The following is a 12,723-nucleotide window of genomic DNA, read 5'->3' as shown; positions in this document are numbered from 1 at the left end:
CAACTTGGATGATTTAGAAACATCCCATGAAGCAAGTGAAGATAAGTTGGAGTCGATGGGAATAGAACTTCTCATGCTTCGAGAGCAGAATTCTGACTTGCAAGAACATCTTAAGGATCTTGAAAAATGCTAGAGATGCTAAATATTAGAAAATATGTACACAAAGGAATGCAGTGAGTAACGACGTTGAGGCCCTTGTTAAGCTGTTGATCAGAAATGTGCTACCTAATCTAGCAGAGGATGACATTATACAAATTAGTATGCATAGAGTGGGCCCTTTGACACACAAGGAGAACACTGCCCTGGACATTCGCACAAGTTTTCACTATTTCTGCCAAAAAAGGGTAAAAAATTCCATTGGGGTGGTGGTGAAGGCCATGGACACTATCACGTTTGAGAGACACCCGCTGTGCACCATGTGAGAAAAAGTCATAAGGTGAGATTGGTAGGTATAATAGTAAATGTCAAGATTATGTGAAGGAAAACTCCCATGGTTTACTAATGTTCAAGACCGCACGAGGTACCATGATGTGACTTGTCTTTTATCCAGACATACTCAACTTGTTTGTTGATTTACAGACAGAGTGGCATTTAGCCTATCCTTGCCTTGTCTCTCTAGGAATTGTGCATGACCTAATACCCTCCTATTGACGGTTTCACAAGGTATTTATTTTTACTAACCTAACACATCTTCCGCTACGCTTCCTCACTACGAGTTGATTATTTAGCTCCTGTATTGCTTTTGGGATTGTTTGGCCGACTAGACTATTGATTTTTGTTAGGACTATTGAGTAGTTTGCTAGGACTCGTCCCTCGCTCCAGGCTGGCTTCACTCACAGGCCAAGATTTTCTATTGATTAGTGCAGGCGCTCGTGGGACGTTTTCCTGCACAAATGGCAGCACTGGTGAAATTTCACACACACAGTTTCGTACCGAAAGATGATGCGGCTTACCCTTGCCTGTGTATACATGGACCCTCGTGCCTGAGAGGGTGGGAGTTTAGTTGACCCAGCGGGGCATTGATTTGTTGGAGCAAGCCTGGCAGCCGACTGTCAGCCCTGAGGCCTGAATGCGGTGTTGGTGCACTGGGCCTGCCGGGGCCTCACTGCGGGTGCTTGAGCCAAGCGGGAGACCTGACTTCATGGAATAGATCCACCTGCATTGAGCGTCCTACTCCTTCCACAAGATGGAGCCCAGCATGACCTCAACATCAGCCCAGGTATCCAGCATGCTGCTTCCGCTCACCACCACCCAGCCTTCTACCCCTATGGCCATCTGCACCTCCACCTCGGGGACACCTACAAACCATAGTCCACCGCCCCTAAGTGCAACACCCCCTGAACGACGGCAAGAATGTCATGATCAGTAAATATGTAATATATAATTGTCCAACCCTAATTGCTTTTTAAAATGTAATCTTGAGTGATTTGCAACTTGTATATATGTAACTCTAACCACTAGTATCTGTAGTAGACATATGTGCTTACTACCATTATTTTGTGGATTTAGAGTGTTTCTGTTTGTATCTTTTCCTTGAGTGAATTTTCAACTTATATATATGCAACTCTAACCACCAGTATCTGTAGTAGACATATGTACTTACTACCATTATTTTGTGGATTTAGAGTTTTTCTGTTTGTATCTTTTCCTTGAGTGAATTTTCAACTTGTATATATGCAACTCAAACCACTAGTATTTGGAGCAGACTTTTGTACTTACTAGCATTCTTTTGTTAATTTAGAGTTTTTCTGTTTGTATCTTTAATGTAACTCATATACTCCGAAGTCCTTATGTAATGTAACTGGTCCTTTTGTAAAACGCTCTGACACCATAAGTTTGAGCTATATAAAATTACATTAAATAAAATAAATACAAATTGATCGAGACTAGTTTACTGACAAGGTAATAGCCTACCCTTCTTTTTCTTACTACTGCATATAGTTGTTTGTCGAAGGTCCTCTTATAACTTGCTTGATTCAATCTTGCACTTACTGGCCTCTGGTTTATCATATCGCCTGGTGAATAGTAAAGAAAATTAAAATTAAAATCTTAACATTTACCATTATACCTTTCAATCTCACTGTAAGACTTATACTCACATGGTGCACAGCGGGGCTATTGTTTGTATGGATTGGTGATAGAACATATCACACCTAGTTATTTCTGTTTACTTGGAGATATTTTAAGAATATGTATTGTAATGATTCTGATGCACATTAATGGCCATGATATTTTTCAGCCTTGACAAGGCCACCACGCCTGTGCGCTGCTATGTGGTGAAACACATATTGACTGTTATCGCATCATTTGAAGACCATGAAATACATTCTTTCCATATCATGAATTGGAATTTTTCTGTCTTTTCTTCGTCTATATAAAAATGTATGAATATAAATACCCTTGCATAATATTATATAAGATATCTATGTTGAACACTATCTCTACTACTATATATGTCAGAATTACACGAGTTACTAGATAGTTTTCAATATATAGTAAGGGGATTGGGTTCTGCCCTCAAGGCGTTACACACACACACACAAACACACTTAGAAGAGCTACCAGATTAAGACATGATTTGGGTATTAGGTCCTGAAGACACCTATCACAGGTGCCATTATAATTTATATTCTTGATGTGTCTTTTAAATTATTCCTATGCACTTATGTTGGGGTGTCCGACAGATTGAGGGCCTCGTAGTAAGTGGTGGGTCACTGGTGTTGGTGCTCGGGTGGAGGCATCATGAGGAACTCACTTTGAAGGAAATGGTGAAGGATTAATTCGACCTGGGTAGTGAAGATGGGGATGTCTCTGCTGTCCTTGAAGTCTTACCAGGAGAGATAAGGTTGTTCTTTTATGTAATAGTGGGGGATATTTTAACCTGGTGATGGATGGTACTTTAGACTGCTCTGTACCTAGTACGAGCCAGGTAGGAGAGCTATCACAAGGTGGTAAAATATGTCGAAGCTCGCTTGATCTTTTTGAGGGAGGCTCACCATTTTTTCTGCTGTGCATCAAGCATATTCTAGGCTTGACCATTTATTCATGACTGCCAGTATGCGGGAGCAGCTGCTGGAGGTAGGCAAAGGAAAAAGAGCACTTTCAGAGGGTCAGAAGCCCAAATTATGAAGTGGAGGTGAAGATTAAGGGATACCATGCTACAGCTTAAAGCTAAAAAGGAACAAATCGCTAAGAGAATAGAACACTATATATATGAGAACAGCAGAGCAGTGATAAAACCGCAGGTGCTTTGGGAAGCTCTCAAAACAGTGGTGTGAGGAATTTTAATTTAATGACCTCTAAATTAAACTGAGACAGGAGAAAGGAGTGTCTCGCACTGCAGGTCTGAGAGAGGGGGTTTGGAGCCTGACAAACTTGGTGGCAGCTAGAGAAATTGTGAGCTAAGTTAAGGGCTATAGATATGGTTAATGTGGAATGTGCCATCCTTAGATTGAAAAAATCCACTACAGAAGGGGGTAACAAGCCTAGTATGCTATTGGCATGCAAACTGAGGGCAAAGGTGGATAAATATAGAGTAGCCTCTATTAACCACATGATTGCTAAGGCAATTCCCCTCATGTGCTGGAAACGCTTGAAAAACATTATTTCATGACAAGCTCAGCTCGTCATAAGCACACGACCAGTGTATTGCATGACGAGCTGAGCTCGTCATGAGCAGCGAAGGGGTTAAGAGAAAGAATAATGTGTTAAGTCACAATGAAATGGAGGCTGTGCAAACATTTAGAGAGTATTATCAGGACATTTATACAGCAGAACAGGTGCTGACGAGGAAGAATACTGGGGCCCGATTCATTTATCAAGCCTTAAAAAAACACGGGTGGTTCTATAGAAAAACCTTTTGAATTGGAAGAGGTGTTTAGTGGTATCTCTAGCCTCCAGCTTAACAAACCTCCGAGACTGGATGGGTACACACCTCTTTTTTGTAAAGCAGTCTGCCCATTATTGGTTCCTATTCTAGTACTTCTATACAACTCTTTTGGGGAAGAACAGTTGTTAGTGGACTTTATGTGAGAAGTATGGCTGATGGTCTTTCCTAGACTGGGAATGGATTTGCCCTTGAGTGCTTCCTTTCGCCCCATATAATTATTGAATGTCAATAAAAATCTTTTCAGTTGAATCATCGCAGTTAGTTTAGGCCCGCATATGCAGAGCCTTATTGAGCCAGACCATGCAGGGTTTATTCCTGGAAGAGAAGGGCCTGATATTACCAAGAGAGTCCTACAAATATCAAACAAATTGAGAAAGGCAAAAACGGATGCTTTATTCTTATCAGTCGATGTGGAGAATGCCTTTGACAGATTGCATTGACCCTATCTTCAAAAGGTATTGGAGGTATTTGACTTAGATCTAGATTTTGTACTTGTGGGTTTAGTGGCTATGATACTCTGGTAGCCAGGAGCCAGCGAATGATGAGATAACCTTTATTGTTCCCTGTAGCACAGGGCAGCAGGCAGAGTGTTCAAAGCCCCCACTTTTATTCACACTCTGCATGGGCAAATAGGACATGGGCTATGTAGGTGATAAAGGGGGTTTGAATGGGAGAAACTAAGTATAGGATGTGTCTCTATGCAGACGATATAATGCTCATTTTAGCAGAGCTGAGCTCATCAATAACCCCCTTGCTCTCTTATCTGTCTACTTATGGCTGGATCTAAGATCAATTTACAAAAATCCCTAATATTGAGCCTTTCATCTCCTCAGTGCAAAAGCGACCCCTAAGAAAACAGTCCCCACGGTCCCGAAAGGAGAACCATATCATGTATCTAGCAGTGAAAATCTTTAACACTCCTGAAAAAACAGCACAGGCAAACTATTCTGATTTGTTACATACCATAAAAACGGAATTGAAGTTGTGGCATATTGGAGGTCTCTCCTGGCTGGGTGGATAGCTGCTATTAAAATGACTGCCTTGCCTATGTTTCTTTATTTAGCGGAGGTTTTGCCAGTATAGACACCGCAGAGGATGTTGAAAGAAATGCAGAAATCTTTTATTACCTTTGAATGAGACAGGAAGAGGTCTAAATTGGCCTTGAGTACTGTTTATTGCCACACGAAAGAAGGAGGGCAGGGGATGCCATACATAGCAGACTATTATCAAGTAGCAAACTTGTTTTATACCTTTGAAGATCAGAGTAAGAAACATTGGTCTTTCAAGGACCAAGCAGTAGCAGTGCAACACATTTGGAAAGTATTACAGCTGTCTAAGTGGCTTAGACTCATCCCCAGTAATGTAAGCCACAATGGGCTCACAGGTTGTTCTGGTGCTGAGGAAGGGGCTGTCCACTTTTCCCCACTACCTTACCCCAATCATAGGTAATCCAGAATTCCCACTGGCATTGGATAAAGGGCACTACGTAGCGTGGTACAGAGTCGGATAATAGAGAGGGGAGACTTTTGTGACGTTCTTGGACTCAAGGCATTAGAGTAACTGTAAACGGAGCTTAGGATCTCTGAGACAGAACGTATGCTACGGTCAAAGATAAGGCAGGGTGGTAGCTGACCCTATTCGAGAGATGGTTATAAGCTAAGCATGGGGAGAAGTGAGAGGCACCTGACAGATAAAAAGTGTCTTAGAACAGAATCAACACCTCATAAGATCACAGGATAGAAGTGTTGGGAAGTGGAACTAGGCTGAGAATTGACTGACAAAGAGTGGAAGGAATTATTCGCCAGATAAGGGTTTAGCACTTCAAGTTCCAAGGTTAAAGATATGCTCATTAAGGTAGCAGTCTAATAGTATATTATGCAGGTTTGGATACATCAGTGAAACAGAAGCAGAAGTGTTATTTGTTGGAGAGGCGCTGGGGAAAAGGTCTCCCTGCTACACGTTTATGGAACTGTTCGAAATTTGCAGGATGTTGGACAGGAATTCTGGATGAAACAGATTGATGCTCAATATTAATATGCTGAGGCTGCCAGTGGATATCATCCAGGGTGAATCAGAGACATTGTCATATCAGCAGCTACTATCTGCAGCTAAAGAGACTCTGCTGGGTATGTGGTACAAGACAAAAGCACCCAGTTAAATGGTATGGTTATGCAGGACATGGGAGATTGCGGGAATGGTAAATATTCCCATGTCCATATAAGCAAAGATGACACACTTTAAGAAACTGTAGAAACCCTCCTATGATATTCTGGCCACAGAATGTAAAGAAATGACATGTCTCAGGCATTTGCGGGTGCTACTGCTTAGAATTACTGGTTTCAAGCAAAAGTAATATCCATCAAGTTTGATAATTCTGTATGTATATGGGTGTGGATGTGGGGGCTGGAGAGTGGCAAGATGATGCCCTGGTAGAGGTGACAGAAGTCTAGAATATGTATGGGGAAGGCAAGAAGTTGGAATAGGTTTTAATGTTACACTGATGTAAGGTCTACAATGACCAAATACACAAAACTGTATTGTGGTGTATTGGCCGGTGGCTATTGATAGGGGGTTGTATACTGAAAAATTGACAATAAAAAAGATTTGATACATACATTTTATAATTTGCAAGCTTAAAATAAAAACATACAAATTAAACTAAATGAAAAAAAATAGTAAACATAATATATAAATAAAAGTATGAAATAAACATGAGAAATAAACTAAAACACTGCCTCAAATAATTTGAAATAATTAAAAACAATATATCAAATATTAAAAAATACATATACCATAAAAAGAATCAAAGGAAAAAAAGTTTAATACAAATAATATTACTTCAAAAAATAAAACATTATAATTAAAAACATTCAATTAAAACATACTTTAACATGACATCATATACATTTTTAAAACATACTTTAACATGACATCATATACATTTTTAAAAACAATTAAAACCAACAATATCACATAAAAAAGTAGACTTGTTTGAGGTCAAATTTACTGTTACAATTCCAAAGTAAGTACCAGTTTGAAAAAAAAATGTTGAACTATGAAGGGTATCAGATTTCCTATTCCCACCCACTCCAACATTACCAGTAGGGGGAGTGTTGGACCTGGATGGGTCACATTTACCCATTCCCACTAAAACCTAGGCAAATGTTGGGAAAGTGAGGGACTTTGAAGGGGTCAGATTTACTATTCCGACTCCACCTAAACAATAGCTAGGAAAGTAAAAAAGAGACTGGGTTTTGTTAGTAGATCAACAAGCATCCACAAACAGGTGATAAAAATGTTCAAACTAAGTTTCGTTTCTCAAAACAAGATAGACATCAGGAGCCAACACATGACATACGTCACTTCATCAGGGCCAATCAGTAAATGAGTACAGTGTACAATAATTGTGCAATTGTGCATTGTGCAAGTGCAAACGCAAAGAAGCTCCTCATTCAGGGCCTCATCCTGGCGAGATTGGACTACTGCAACGCTATCTACCTGGGAGCTCCTGAAGCTACCCTCAACACGTTGCAGAAAGTCCAAAACGCCGCTGCCCGCCTACTTACGGGCACACCGGCTAGATCCTCTGCCAAGCCAGCTCTCAAATCTCTACACTGGCTTCCAGTCAGAGAAAGGGTCGCCTTCAAGGCCCTCTGTCTGGCCCACAAAACCCTCAACAATAACGGCCCCCCTTCTCAAGGAACTCTAAATCCCCTACAAGGTGGAAAGGGATCTCCGGTCCAGCGGAGAAAATTTCAACTCAGTCCCCAGAGTCAAAAACGCCAAGACCGGTGGCCGTCGCTTTTCGGTCCACACGGCCAAATACTGGAATCACCTCCCACGAAGACTGAGGACAGAATCGAATCACCTCCAGTTCAGGAAATCATTAAAGACTCTCCTCTTCCCTCAAACATAATTCTTTAGACGGCTGAAACCCCTGGAGATGCAGGATAGCGCTGGGATGCTCATCGGGTTACTACGCGCTTTACAAAACCTTTAAATAAATAAATAAATAAATAAACAATTGGACAAGAACAAAAACACATAGAATATATAAAAGGAACAATACAGAACAAAAAAAGAAGAGGAACACAAATTATAAATCTATGCATTGTGAATCCACTTTCAAGACATTATCACATGATTTAACAACGATTAAAATCTCAGAAGGGTGTAGCAAGTAGAGAAAAGAAAAAGAGGCGGAGAAAGAGAGCACAAACTCCAACCGTAAGGGGAACTAAGAGGCTTATTAGGATGGTGGGTGGACTTACGTCTGCCCACCACCTAATCGGAAATCAGCAGTCCCAACAGAGGCCTTACGATGCGACCGTCACCACAGCGGTCACAATGCCTAGCCTTTGTATTGTGGAGGGTGCTGCTGGCTGCAGCGCATGTCGCAGTGCAAAAAGGTGATACCTGACATATCCCTGCACCACGTGGCAGGCACCATGCAGTGCCTGCTACATGGTGCAGGGATATGGCCCCCCAAAATCCACAGCTAAGGGCCGGAGGGGAAGGGGGGCCCACTATGGGCCCCCAAAGTCCCTTTCCTCCTGCCTTTCTCATGGCGGGTTACCCACCATGAAAAGACAGGTGGAAAGGGACATCATAATCCCTCCAGTGGTGCCTGGTAGGCACTGTCACACTTGTAGGGACATGAATCCCCTCCGATGCACTGGCAGGCTCAAGGAGCCTGTCGGATGTGTGGCGGTCGGTCTTTCTGACTACCAATAATCCACCCGCCATGGTAATATGGCAGCCGAGACAATTGATCCCAATGTCGGTGGGACTTCTACTGATGGGCTGTCAGTGGCGGTCCAGCATTATGATAATCTGCCCCTCAGTACCACTAATTAGGGTATAACCCTAGAGTCAAGAACAAAGTAACATTTATTTCTTTATCTCATGCCAAATAAGTCTCTGCATTCTAAAGGGTCTTACATTTATTGATGGTAGAGCCAAAGTAGGTCGACACTTGTTACTACCTAAAAAGAGGAAAAAATCTGATGAATATTATAAATGGAGGTGATTGGCTGTCTAATGTCACTGACACAATTCACAAGGATTTTTTGCAGGTGAGTCATACTCTTATTTATTTCTGATCTTCTAGCGTAAGTCACCCCTGCTCATAAAAGAAAAGTTAGTCTTTTAGCCCCAGTCTCTGGCAGAAAGTATTTGATACAAAAATGTCTCCACTAAAGGCAAAAATAATATATTACACATATCCAAGGGCAAATATATATATAAATCCAACCCAGTAACACTGAAAGGTGCTTTGGACTTCTCATTTTAGTATAATGATGCTCATATGCAGTTATATCGAACATTCCCAAATCAAGTGAGTACAATGGACTGGAGTGCGTACCTTTTCAGAATTATTTATTTATTCTAAAATAGATTTTCTTGAGCTGGCGTTGGTTTAGGTTGGATGTCACGACATAAGACACAGATCCAGATGGAAACCATGTCCTCCATGTTTATTGACCTATTAGTACAAAAATATGGAACAACAGGATCCAGAACCATAGAATGTATCCTCCCTACAATTGACCATCCTACTTGCAACACTAAAAATCTGTGTTCCGCATTCAGTCGCCACCTCACACACACCCACATTCCACCATGCGTCACCAATTTAAGGAATACATGCATAATAAACTTTCCTTCTATCTAATGGCTCCGGATACCTGTATTTAAAGCAAAACAGACAAAGTAGTGTTCACTGTTCACAAAATGGCCACGGCTTTGATATATTTGTACATCTGAGGAAAACGTGCTGCGCAGCAGCGACCCTTGACCTCTCTAATTGACTTGAAGGCTTTGAAATTAGGTAGGGGCTCTTCTTGTTGTTTGCTGAAGGATGTCAGGGCATTCCATACGGGCATTCTTTTGGAGAGCACGTGCACCCATTTGCGTCCGTGGTATGACCAACGTTCTTGTTCTAAATCATCAGAGCTAGTTGGGGTATGGAACGTTTTCTAGGTAGGCAGAATGAGAGGAAGACAAAGAAATGTGACCATTGACTATTAAGCGAATTTCAAAGAGGACGGTGAACACAGAGGGTCGAGTCAGTCCTGGGCCAGTATAGGGAGCAGTTGATATAATACTGTTGAATGAATATTGCCCTGCAAGGTTTCACGTGAAAAGTAACATCAGTAGTCAACGAGAGCAGATGGAAAGCAATGCAACTTAATTTCAAAATTGTAAAATCCCGTAAATGACATCGTTACAAGGGTGGTCGACTAGTCTTATTACAACATAGTCAGCTAATATTTCAACATAAATTACAAATTTAACAAACGATAGATATAATTTTAAGTTGATAATATTTATTTTAAAATATTTTGTGTGTTAAAGGGTGTAGGAAACCTTTAATTCTGCAAGAATCACATATAGTAGGTCCTATCAACATAAAACTTCGTCATTCGGTCAACTGATACATTTGGTACAATAAACAACAGCTGTCTTGTCTGAACTATTCATTAGATGGTAAAGTACCTTTTTATTACCAACGTCGGTCCAGTCAATCAATAGTGGATTAAAGTAAATTAGCATTGAACCTTAGCGTTCTATGCAAATTTGAACTGACCTCTGACACAAAAATTGTATGTTATGGATGGTTTCACAAGAATCCATAATAGCGAACATGGATTTCAAAAACCAATGCAAAAAAAACGAGCTTAGTGGAGGGAGGTGTGGTAGAGTGTCAGGACCTAGGCCGTGTTTTATGTGAAGGGGCCAAGACTGATAGGAGGTGATAGGGCACCAGATAGTACTTTTTGGTACAAGGGAAGTGTGTGAGAATACACCTGTTTTATATATATATTTGGTTGGAGGAGGGTGGATACTGTCAAGAGCGGTGGTGAAGATGACAGGACACCAGGGGCCGCATTACAGAAGTGCCCTGGGGGCGCAACTGGCATTTGCTCCTTTTTTTGCATGCTCATTGGACACTTTGGTATTACAGAAGGGACCGCAGATGCTTGATGCTTGCCTGCAGACGCTTGTGCGCCAAGTGCACCGTATAGAAAGGTGCGCCCAGCTCAAACTAGGAAATGCGCCATATGTATGATATGGCCCCAGGTTTTTTTGTTATGTCTTAGAGCAAAGATTTGGTTCAATGCACCTTCAAGATGTCTTCGCTTGGCCAATGCTTTTTGGGCTAAAATTCCAAGGATCCGACGATCTAGGGTCGGAGGCAGATCCTTCTCTTTTTTAGGGCTATCCACCTGGAATAAACTGCTTCCTGAACTTCGGGTCATCCCAGCTAGATGTTCAGAAACAAACTAAAGGCATGGCTTTTAAATTTAGCTTAAATCTGCTTTAGTCCCCGATGTAGTAATTATAGAAGTGCAGAGCGCCAAGACACTCTCCGAAGTAACTGAGCACTATACAAATGCACTTTTATTCATGTTTGAGTGCCGGGGTGGAAAGTCTAATACCAAGAGTGGTGAGCTTGTTGTGCAGCCATCAGGCTATGCATACTGCCCATGTGCAAATCATCGAAGTAGAACAAGAGGGTGGTAGGGGGGGAGGCATACATAGCATAACGTAAAATTGTCTATTGATTTGTCCCTTAGAACCAGTTGAAAGCAAAATTGGCATAATTTGCATTTTCGTAATTACGTAAAATTTCGTGACAATTGCCCCAAATTATGCATTATTAAGTAAAATACAAAACTAGCATATCAAGCTAAAAGAAAAAGTCCAAAAAACACAACTAGGGCAATCAGAAGCTGCTTGCGTTGTGGTCATTTGCGTTGTTCCCATGTGCTAATCAGTTGCATTATGTGAATAGCGCATAATTACATGACATGGTGTTAAATCATAATTTCGGGTTCCCATTTAAGTGTGACATGAAATTGTGTGAGATTGCACTGGCATTAGGACATTTTGCGCGGGCCGACTCAGAAATCCTCAGTGAAAACATTCCCATTATTCACAGAGACCCGCCTATAATTGAATGTATATTGTAGGGTTTCCTTTGTTGTGTGTTGCAGACCCTAAAATCATAGGCTATTGCACCAACTCCCATTTGTCTTCAAGATCAGTCTGATCTACATCGACGTTATAATTCATGTTGGATATTTTACTTACAACGTTTATTAATAAATGGCTCACAAGCTTAAAAAGAATTGTACCTGCTATGTGATTGTTTGTAGCTAAAGATCTTAAATCAGTCTTTTATATGGTTGACACAAATTTTATTATTGAGTGCATCAAAAAGGTCCCTCTGGGGCCAAGATTCGATATCCATGTAAAACAAAATTTAAATTAATATATGTTATAGACTTTTTTTATTTATATTTTGTCATATTGATCTCCATTCCTGAGGTCAAAGTCAAGCAGTACATTGGAAGCACTGGTCAAGGAACTCCACCTGGATTTGAGAAGCAGCAACCAACATATTTTCCTGTCAAAGGTGACGTTTAGATGATTGTACTGATCTATATGAGAAAGGAATATAACATCTACATACCAGTGGTCCCTTTCATTACCTTTACTAAAAAACATAGTTTTTGTCGTCATTGTCAAAATGTTAGAGCATAACTAGCTAGCAAATTTTTTTTTGCAGCTCAAGCACTGACTAATGTCAGAAGTAGGTGCTGAGAATATCCTTAACTGCTTTACATAACAGTACCACCTTTCAGAGAACTGTACAAGTGAAAAGTGTCGAGTGTCTTTTTAAGAATCGGCTAATTAGCAGCAAACCCTACAGAGGGAAAAACTTGCTTGTCATTCTTGTAGCTCTTGATTGAAGATGAAGATTTAAACTTGAAGAGACCAGCAAGGCACCAAACGTCTCCTGACATCAGGAAAGAGAAAAGAACCAA

Source organism: Lissotriton vulgaris, chromosome 9 (genome assembly GCF_964263255.1).
Source record: "Lissotriton vulgaris chromosome 9, aLisVul1.2, whole genome shotgun sequence".
NCBI lineage: Eukaryota > Metazoa > Chordata > Amphibia > Caudata > Salamandridae > Lissotriton > Lissotriton vulgaris.
Note: the sequence above shows the minus strand (reverse complement) of the source record.